Below are 7,975 nucleotides of genomic sequence, written 5' to 3' on the forward strand. Positions count from 1 at the left end.
AAATAATGCTTTAAATACAAAAAAGACCAAAAAAAAAATTCTTAAAATTTTGAAAATTTTCCCCTACTCCCCCCTTAGCTTTTTTTGAGTAATTTTGCAAAAAAAAAATAAATTATTTTTTTTTAATTCCAATTGATTGAAATACGTTTCTTTTCACTCAAATAATGCTTTAAATACAAAAAAGACCAAAAAAAAAATTCTTAAAATTTTGAAAATTTTCCCCTACTCCCCCCTTAGCTTTTTTTGAGTAATTTTGCAAAAAAAAATAAATTGATTTTTTTTAATTCCAGTTGATTGAAATACGTTTCTTTTCACTCAAATAATGCTTTAAATACAAAAAAGATCAAAACAAAAAAATTCTTAAAATTTTGAAAATTTTTTTCTACTCCCCCCTTAGCTTTTTTTGAGTAATTTTGCAAAAAAAAAATAAATTGATTTTTTTTAATTCCAATTGATTGAAATACGTTTCTTTTCACTCAAATAATGCTTTTAATACAAAAAAGACAAAAAAAAAATTCTTAAAATTTTGAAAATTTTCCCCTACTCCCCCCTTAGCTTTTTTTGAGTAATTTTGCAAAAAAAAAATAAATTGATTTTTTTTAATTCCAATTGATTGAAATACGTTTCTTTTCACTCAAATAATGCTTTAAATACAAAAAAGACCCAAAAAAAAATTCTTAAAATTTTGAAAATTTTCCCTTACTCCCCCCTTAGCTTTTTTTGAGTAATTTTGCAAAAAAAAATAAATTGATTTTTTTTAATTCCAATTGATTGAAATACGTTTCTTTTCACTCAAATAATGCTTTAAATACAAAAAAGACCAAAAAAAAATTCTTAAAATTTTGAAAATTTTCCCCTACTCCCCCCTTAGCTTTTTTTGAGTAATTTTGCAAAAAAAAATAAATTATTTTTTTTTTATTCCAATTGATTGAAATACGTTTCTTTTCACTCAAATAATGCTTTAAATACAAAAAAGACCAAAAAAAAAATTTCTTAAAATTTTGAAAATTTTCCCCTACTCCCCCCTTAGCTTTTTTTGAGTAATTTTGCAAAAAAAAAAAAATAAATTGATTTTTTTTAATTCCAATTGATTGAAATACGTTTCTTTTCACTAAAATAATGCTTTAAATACAAAAAAGACCAAAAAAAAAATTCTTAAAATTTTGAAAATTTTCCCCTACTCCCCCCTTAGCTTTTTTTGAGTAATTTTGCAAAAAAAAATAAATTGATTTTTTTTAATTCCAATTGATTGAAATACGTTTCTTTTCACTCAAATAATGCTTTAAATACAAAAAAGACCAAAAAAAAAATTCTTAAAATTTTGAAAATTTTCCCCTACTCCCCCCTTAGCTTTTTTTGAGTAATTTTGCAAAAAAAAATAAATTGATTTTTTTTAATTCCAATTGATTGAAATACGTTTCTTTTCACTCAAATAATGCTTTAAATACAAAAAAGACCAAAAAAAAAAATTCTTAAAATTTTTAAAATTTTCCCCTACTCCCCCCTTAGCTTTTTTTGAGTAATTTTGCAAAAAAAAATAAATTATTTTTTTTTAATTCCAATTGATTGAAATACGTTTCTTTTCACTCAAATAATGCTTTAAATACAAAAAAGACCAAAAAAAAAATTTCTTAAAATTTTGAAAATTTTCCCCTACTCCCCCCTTAGCTTTTTTTGAGTAATTTTGCAAAAAAAAAAATAAATTGATTTTTTTTAATTCCAATTGATTGAAATACGTTTCTTTTCACTCAAATAATGCTTTAAATACAAAAAAGACCAAAAAAAAAATTCTTAAAATTTTGAAAATTTTCCCCTACTCCCCCCTTAGCTTTTTTTGAGTAATTTTGCAAAAAAAAAAATAAATTGATTTTTTTTAATTCCAATTGATTGAAATACGTTTCTTTTCACTCAAATAATGCTTTAAATACAAAAAAGACCAAAAAAAAAAATTCTTAAAATTTTGAAAATTTTCCCCTACTCCCCCCTTAGCTTTTTTTGAGTAATTTTGCAAAAAAAAAATAAATTATTTTTTTTTTAATTCCAATTGATTGAAATACGTTTCTTTTCACTCAAATAATGCTTTAAATACAAAAAAGACCAAAAAAAAAATTCTTAAAATTTTGAAAATTTTCCCCTACTCCCCCCTTAGCTTTTTTTGAGTAATTTTGCAAAAAAAAATAAATTGATTTTTTTTAATTCCAATTGATTGAAATTGTAGCATAATTGCTAAACATCTTATCATAACTTAAATATTACACAGTACAAGGTTAGAAGGTTTATCACGTGACAGAATTCAACACATTTCGCTACCCAAAAAAAGCCACTTAATCTAAATTAAAGGAGGTCAGATTTAAAACACAGTAACCCACTTTATTAAATGCATCAACTGCAAAAAACCGATGACCAACGCATAAACGTAAATTCACACACTTAGGGTTAGCAACGAGAATCAATTTCATAACCACCCGGTAAAGATAGCTTAATAAGCGTTTTTGCATGAACAACAAAAAACGGCACCGGAAGCACAATTAATAACAAATAGCACCATCGTTATTTGTCGCCGATTTCGTTATAGCCTGAAGATAAACATTTGCGACACAAACCAAAACATTGCCTACTTATTATGAACTACTTATTAATATTTTCATAACAACTATAGATAAATAAGCAAACAAAAAGCTTGAAAAATGGATATAAATAAAGCCAGTTTCAACCTGAACGGGAGAGTCCGAGATGAACCGCCAAAGTGCGTGTTAACCGTCAGGTTGGAAATTATAACCAACCAAAACTATATTGTGTTCTTATTTCAAGAGCTTCGAGAGTCCCCCTACCCAAGGTAAGGCCTCGATGTCTCCATCAATCCAGTAAGAGAAATCTCTTCCAGATTTCTATGATCGCCTGGACGATCAAGTCCGCTCAAATGAAGAACTTTGTCGTCCGAACGAAAAGTCGTTGATACCGTGTGATGATTAACCTGAGCGCAAATCGATAAATGTGACGCGGGTACGAACGGAAACGCGAAGTTAGCAATTGTACGCGCGAGCACATTACATGGCGACCGTGACCATAAGCTGCAATCTTCGGTTACGTGAACAGAGAATGTTAGAAAAAGTGAAAAAATGCAGTTATAGCAACGATAAAAATACAATCGACATGACCAGTTAAAAAGTGCAATGACCAGAGAACTAAACAATATGCATCGAAGCATGGTTTCATTATTGAGAACTGATCCCGAGTGGAAAATTCTCGTGACTGATGGATGGAAAAAGAGACAAACGTTTGAGCCAAACGTGGTACGTGATGATTAGCTACACAAAAATGCCGAATGCAAATATGACGAAGAAAACAATAAGTAAGTGAAAAGTGGATGATAAAGCAAATTTTTGGCAGTGCGTAGTTAAAGTGTTACACAGAAAAATGTTCATGAAAACCTGCGACGAAATGTACTCTTCAGTACCCAAAGAAGTAGTTCGAACGCAGATTAATATTTTACGATCATATAGAATCTGAAGATTCACAACGAACAATATTTTCAAGCTCAAGGTATTTCAAGCTTTTAGAGAATCAAGCTTTCGATTATATTTATGAATGAGAGTATCAGACAACAAATTCGTTTATTATGAATCAATTCGCGAATCGAACAGTGAAAGCTTCACTTATACTTAGGTATAAAGTGCGGAAGAGACAGTGTTCTTCAATTTTCGCCTAATAACTGATTACTAGCGATGTTAAAGAATCATCGCACGAAAGCACAAATGCACATCGCGAAAATAGTACAATGAAGCAAATAAACAAGTGAACAGAAATTTGAAAATCTGTGGAAGGCGAGACCACGGATCACAAATGTTGACCGGCGGGATCCCAAGAGACAGGAGTCTCCAACGTGGAAGATATCAAACAGGAACCTCCGAAAGGATGCTTACGGACAGGAGTCGCATCATGATGACTTACGAACAGAAGTCCCAACGAAAGAGACAACGGCAAGATAAGTAATACCTACAATGTTATTATGCATACGATTGAACGATAAACGTGTATTAAATAACTGTATATGATACGTATATGACATGAATGATAGAAGAAAGAAGGTACAAAATTGTATATCTAAAGAGAAAGAAAATATACAAAATATTGTCCTTTGAAACATCGATATTGGTTAAAAGTAATGCTTAATGTAAAAAAAAAAATTACAAACTAAAGAGAAAGAAAATATACAAAATATTGTCCTTTGAAACATCGATATTGGTTAAAAGTAATGCTTAATGTAAAAAAAAATGTTCAAATAAATTCCAGTATGTTCGAAAGACAAAGTAAAAGATGATAAATGAATACCAACAAAGTAAGGAATGACGAGTTGACAAAACCTCATATTGACAAAAACAAATTTACAGATACATTATGAAAGACATTCAGTTAATTTAACTACGACTTTTTGACAAAATCAGTTATTGAAAATTAAAGTAGAAATAACGACAACTAGCACAATGGCTACAACAATTGAATTACTGAACATAATTGCTAGTTATGTGCCAGTATACAATGGTAATAGTGACAATCTGGAACATATATTATCATCATTAAAAACCTGTAAATCAGTTACAACTACAGAAAATGAACCCATTGCAATCCAGGCAATTTTATCTAGACTGACAGGAAAAGCAAGAAATGCAATTTTAGAAACTCCACAAACGATCGATGAAATCATAACAGCTTTAAAAATTAATTGTGAAAAAATTATTGGATCAGATTTAATTTTAACGAAATTAAATGCTACAAGACAAAAAGACGATTTTTCAAGTTTTGCTGACGAAATTAGCGATCTTAAGTTACGTCTTGAAAGGGCATACTTCTCAGATAATATAGGAGCAGAAGGAGCCAAAAAGTTAGCTATGAGAGCTGCAATGAAAGCATTAATAGCCGGAACAAAACACATTGATACTAAAAATACAATCAAATACAGTAATTGTACATCTCTTGCAAAGGCTATCGAGTTAGGTACAAATAATGAGGCTGAATTACAACTTGCATCCCAAAGAGTAGAAATAAACTACATTCAAAACAGAACGGAATTTGATTTAGACAATCGAAAATACTTTAATAGAAATGACTATCCAACACAAGCAACAAACACACCGTACTGGAGAAATAATAGACTATTCCAACGTAGCAGTAATAACACCTTCGAAAAAAATACATACAGTAAAATTCAAATGAATAACTCACATAGATATCGACCTATACGATACGAAACGAACATAAATAATACTAATGAAAACTTAACTAAACGAATTCATGAAAATACACGTCATAGAAACAAATTGAATTTGCAAGACGAATCAAAGCGTATGAATATTACTAACACATCAAAATGTGAAGATAAAAGAAAAATAAAGAGCATTCTTTATATAAGAAAAAAAGAAACATGCGAATCAAGTTTTAACTTTGAAGAAAGAAATCAGGAAAACAGACAAATGTTGAAGATCAAACCAAACAAATGTTATAATGATGACATGAAGGCAAACAAATATTTAAAAAGCGACATGAGCGCAAACGGGTTATATAATGACTATTATGAAGAATATCAGTTTGAAAGCAAATATGATAAAAATGAAAATTACACTAGAAAAGAAAACATCAGGAAAAGAGTACATGTTGAATCAAGTTATGAATATAACAATGTCAGTAAACAATTTATGAATGAAAAAATATTTGAGGATGATGATGTCGACAAAGAGATAAAAGAAAATAATGAAGTATATAATGATGAGCTATATAAAGAACTATTTGAAAAAGACATGAAAGTTACACATGACACAGAAAGTTACATTGATGTATACTACAAAGCAATCAAAAAACAAAATGATGCAATTATTGCACCTCAAAGCGCAAATATGATGAATAAAAATGAATTATTCAGAAAAGGAATAAATGATAATGAAGATGATAAACATTGCCCCACAAGAGAGGCTAAATGCATTAAAAATGAAGTATGGAATACAAATTATCCCACTATATGTGAAGAATTGCGCAAAGCATCGATAATGAACAAAGTTAAAGAAAAATGTAAACAGATTCTTCGGACAAGATTGCATACATTGATTTACAAAATGAATCAAAGAATCGAAGAAAAGCATGATGAAAAACTCACATCTAGTTGTGAATGTAACAAATTCTCAAAAATCAAGTTCAAACCTCATACATTAGATTACAAATTTCCCAATTTTAAATCCCTAGTCAACAAATCAATGCACATCAAATATTATCCTCCATAAGAAATTTCATAACATAGCACTAGATTGAAACGTAACAGAATAATATATAAAAGAAAGAATAAACAATAGAATAATATTACTTTTTCGCTCATTACAATTTCACTCAATCATAACATTATTCTTCTAAAGGGAGGAGGTGTAGCATATTTGCTAAACAGCTACTTTGAAATATATTAGTACTCGAATTTCAAATCCATTTTTTTTAAATATAGTAACACAAGAAAAAAATATAAAGAATAATATTACTCTTTCGTAAAACTGAACTCAATCATAATATTATTCTCTTAAACGGGGAAGGTGTAGCATAATTGCTAAACATCTTATCATAACTTAAATATTACACAGTACAAGGTTAGAAGGTTTATCACGTGACAGAATTCAACACATTTCGCTACCCAAAAAAAGCCACTTAATCTAAATTAAAGGAGGTCAGATTTAAAACACAGTAACCCACTTTATTAAATGCATCAACTGCAAAAAACCGATGACCAACGCATAAACGTAAATTCACACACTTAGGGTTAGCAACGAGAATCAATTTCATAACCACCCGGTAAAGATAGCTTAATAAGCGTTTTTGCATGAACAACAAAAAACGGCACCGGAAGCACAATTAATAACAAATAGCACCATCGTTATTTGTCGCCGATTTCGTTATAGCCTGAAGATAAACATTTGCGACACAAACCAAAACATTGCCTACTTATTATGAACTACTTATTAATATTTTCATAACAACTATAGATAAATAAGCAAACAAAAAGCTTGAAAAATGGATATAAATAAAGCCAGTTTCAACCTGAACGGGAGAGTCCGAGATGAACCGCCAAAGTGCGTGTTAACCGTCAGGTTGGAAATTATAACCAACCAAAACTATATTGTGTTCTTATTTCAAGAGCTTCGAGAGTCCCCCTACCCAAGGTAAGGCCTCGATGTCTCCATCAATCCAGTAAGAGAAATCTCTTCCAGATTTCTATGATCGCCTGGACGATCAAGTCCGCTCAAATGAAGAACTTTGTCGTCCGAACGAAAAGTCGTTGATACCGTGTGATGATTAACCTGAGCGCAAATCGATAAATGTGACGCGGGTACGAACGGAAACGCGAAGTTAGCAATTGTACGCGCGAGCACATTACAAAATACGTTTCTTTTCACTCAAATAATGCTTTAAATACAAAAAAGACCAAAAAAAAAATTCTTAAAATTTTGAAAATTTTCCCCTACTCCCCCCTTAGCTTTTTTTGAGTAATTTTGCAAAAAAAAAAATAAATTGATTTTTTTTATTCCAATTGATTGAAATACGTTTCTTTTCACTCAAATAATGCTTTAAATACAAAAAAGACCAAAAAAAAAAAATTCTAAAAATTTTGAAAATTTTCCCCTACTCCCCCCTTAGCTTTTTTTGAGTAATTTTGCAAAAAAATTAAATTAATATTTTTTAATTCCAATTGATTGAAATACGTTTCTTTTCACTCAAATAATGCTTTAAATACAAAAAAGACAAAAAAAAATAAATCTAAAAATTTTGAAAATTTTCCCCTACTCCCCCCTTAGCTTTTTTTTGAGTAATTTTGCAAAAAAAAATAAATTGATTTTTTTTAATTCCAATTGATTGAAATACGTTTCTTTTCACTCAAATAATGCTTTAAATACAAAAAAGACCAAAAAAAATTTCTTAAAATTTTGAAAATTTTCCCCTACTC

At 29.4% G+C, this 7,975-nt stretch overlaps 1 long non-coding RNA gene across 1 annotated transcript; it reads left to right on the plus strand.

The window, feature by feature from the left end:
* The first annotated feature begins 2,217 nt into the window (after nucleotides 1–2,217).
* Nucleotides 2,218–7,145, plus strand: LOC125774387 (uncharacterized). The gene is made up of 2 exons (XR_007420864.1): nucleotides 2,218–2,726; nucleotides 7,083–7,145. It is a non-coding gene; the product is annotated as an uncharacterized LOC125774387 (long non-coding RNA).
* Nucleotides 7,146–7,975: the final 830 nt, after the last annotated feature.

Source organism: Anopheles funestus, unplaced genomic scaffold (genome assembly GCF_943734845.2).
Source record: "Anopheles funestus unplaced genomic scaffold, idAnoFuneDA-416_04 scaffold_14_ctg1, whole genome shotgun sequence".
In the NCBI taxonomy this organism is placed as follows: Eukaryota; Metazoa; Arthropoda; class Insecta; order Diptera; family Culicidae; genus Anopheles; species Anopheles funestus.